The following is a 2,500-nucleotide window of genomic DNA, read 5'->3' on the forward strand; positions in this document are numbered from 1 at the left end:
CTGATTACTGTGCCATGATATCGCTGTTTGTATGCGAGTTCTTTGCTTTCTTAAAAATAGACTTGGAGCACAATGATTTACTAAGGAACTATTTTTTGTGGAGGATGGTTCAGGTAGTTCGCCCCACCTGCCCATATGGACCGCACGCGCCTGATGATATCGCTGTTTGTATCTGAGTTCTTTGCTGAGCCCTCCAGCAGTCAGTTCTGCAGAGTAGAAACACACAGTTAGATTGGAAAGAAGTGAGTGTTGGTTAGGTGGGAAGGGGAAGTAACAAGTGATAGCAGAGTGGTGGTGTGTGTGTGTGTGTTTGTTCAGGGCAAGGTAGACTGGAGTGTGTGTGTGTGTGTGTGTGTGTGTGTGTGTGAGAGACGTAGAGTGGGATGTGTTTGCAAGGTGTAGGTTGAGATTGATTTAGAGGAATGGTAGAGTGTGATGGTGCTGTATTTGTTCAGGGCAGAGAGAGATGGAGAGAGAGAGATGGAGAGATGGAGAGATGGAGAGAGGGAGAGAGAGAGAGAGAGAGAGAGAGAGAGAGAGAGAGAGAGAGAGAGAGAGAGAGAGAGAGAGAGAGAGAGAGAGAGAGAGAGAGAGAGAGGATGGGAAGTGTGATTGGTGTGGGAGGAAAGGCAAACGAGTTGCAGGTGGCAGGAGACATCAAGCGTCTGTTTTCACTTATTCCTGAACATCCCCGCAGGTGAGGGTGAATCAGGCTAATCAAGCCCTCTCAACTCCCTGCTGTGTCTCCTCTGACACCATCTCACTGTGTGTGTGTACTATAGACACATAGCCTTTATGTGTGTAAGACCTTACAGCACCTGCAGAAAAGTTCTAGAGTTCTACAGTATGAAACTTGTGATGAGTTAAACTCTTAGCTAAAGTTGGTTTTCCCTGTTGGTTTTCCCTGACAATGATGCTGTATGTGGGTGTGTGTGTGTGTGTGTGTGTGATTCCTGTGTGTAGTTTGTGGGTGTTGGCAGGTCGGCAATTAGTGCATTCGTTTATGAAGCTTAAAGTATGTGGGTTACCGAAACTCTAACTGCTCTTGACAACCAGGACTTTAACTGATAATAGGTGTGTGTGTGTGTGTGTGTGTGTGTGTGTGTGTGTGTGTGTGTGTGTGTGTGTGTGTGTGTGTGTGTGTGTGTGTGTGTGTGTGTGTGCGCGCACAAGTCTTGGGAAGATTGCCCTCAACCAACACATTTGTATGCATTTTAGGATTGTCAAGAATCTGCTTTGTTTCTTTGCCTTGTACAGTAATGTCAAAGTAGAAGGTACACACACACACACACACACACACACACACACACACACACACACACACACACACACACACACACACACACACACACACACACATACAAACACACCTGTTCTATAAGATGAGATGATCCATGATAATGACACACACACACACACACACACACACATCCATATCCTGTTCTATATGATGATCATGAGATGATGCATGATAATGGCTGCGAGAATAAGAGAGGAAAATCAAAGAAATATGCAAACAAACTGTGAACCTGTGTGTGTGTGTGTGAGCGAGCGAATGTTTGGGCAGACTAGCCATATGGAGGACACCAGAGAGTCAAACTATCTGCTCCTCATCTGCACTTAACGCAGGATGAATAAAAGATGTAGTCTCTCTCTCTCTCCTTCTCCTTCTTTCTCCTTCTCTCTCTCCATCTTTCTCTCCCCCCGTCACTCTATTCTATCGGCCTACTTCTTTCTACTGTAACTCTTCCCTAGTCTGCACCTTCCCGCCTCTCCCATACTCACACACACACACACACACACACACACACACACATGCTCTTTCTCTCTGTCTCTTTCTCTCTCCTCTCCTTCCTCTCAGTTTGTTTTTGTCTTGGTTTCTTTAGTGTTTGTCTCGTGTTTTGTTCTTTATTCACTGTTTTTTTTGTTACTTTCTTCTGTCTGCAAAACTCAACTCATCCTTTTCTTTGGTAGTACTCAGTCACTCAGACATACCATCACTCAAACTCATACACTCCTTCTTAAGTACGCATACACACTCTGGCTTGAATCCTTCAGTTGCCTTCAGTGTGTCTCAAAACATTAGAATATCATGGAAAAGTCCAGTGCCCTGCCCAGACAGAGAGATGAAAGGCTCAGGAAACCATTGCCGGTGTTTGACTTAATTAGCTGATCAGAGCTTGTCTCACGGTGACAGTTGTGATAATACAGTGTTTTTATTCTAATATTTTGAGATTCTAGATTTTTGATTTCCATTAGCTGTCAACCGTAATCATCAAGATTAGAATGATCAAGATTGAAACAAAAAAAAAGCTTGAAATATTTCACTTTATGTGTATTGAATCTAGATTATATGAAAGTTTCAGTTTTTGAAATAAATTACAGGAAAAAAAGTTTTCATGATATTCACATTTTTTGAGACCCGTCTGTAAAAAAGTACTGCCATCAGAGGGTATGAATTCTGAATCTTAAATTATATCTCTAAAGATGATGTTCTGAA

At 42.8% G+C, this 2,500-nt stretch overlaps 1 protein-coding gene across 1 annotated transcript in view; it reads left to right on the forward strand.

Moving 5' to 3' along the window:
• sardh (sarcosine dehydrogenase) overlaps positions 1-2,500 on the forward strand; it is a 78,138-nt gene that overhangs the window by 24,202 nt on the left and 51,436 nt on the right. The window lies entirely within an intron of this gene.

The sequence above is a fragment of the Alosa sapidissima genome, chromosome 13 (assembly GCF_018492685.1).
Source record: "Alosa sapidissima isolate fAloSap1 chromosome 13, fAloSap1.pri, whole genome shotgun sequence".
In the NCBI taxonomy this organism is placed as follows: Eukaryota; Metazoa; Chordata; class Actinopteri; order Clupeiformes; family Clupeidae; genus Alosa; species Alosa sapidissima.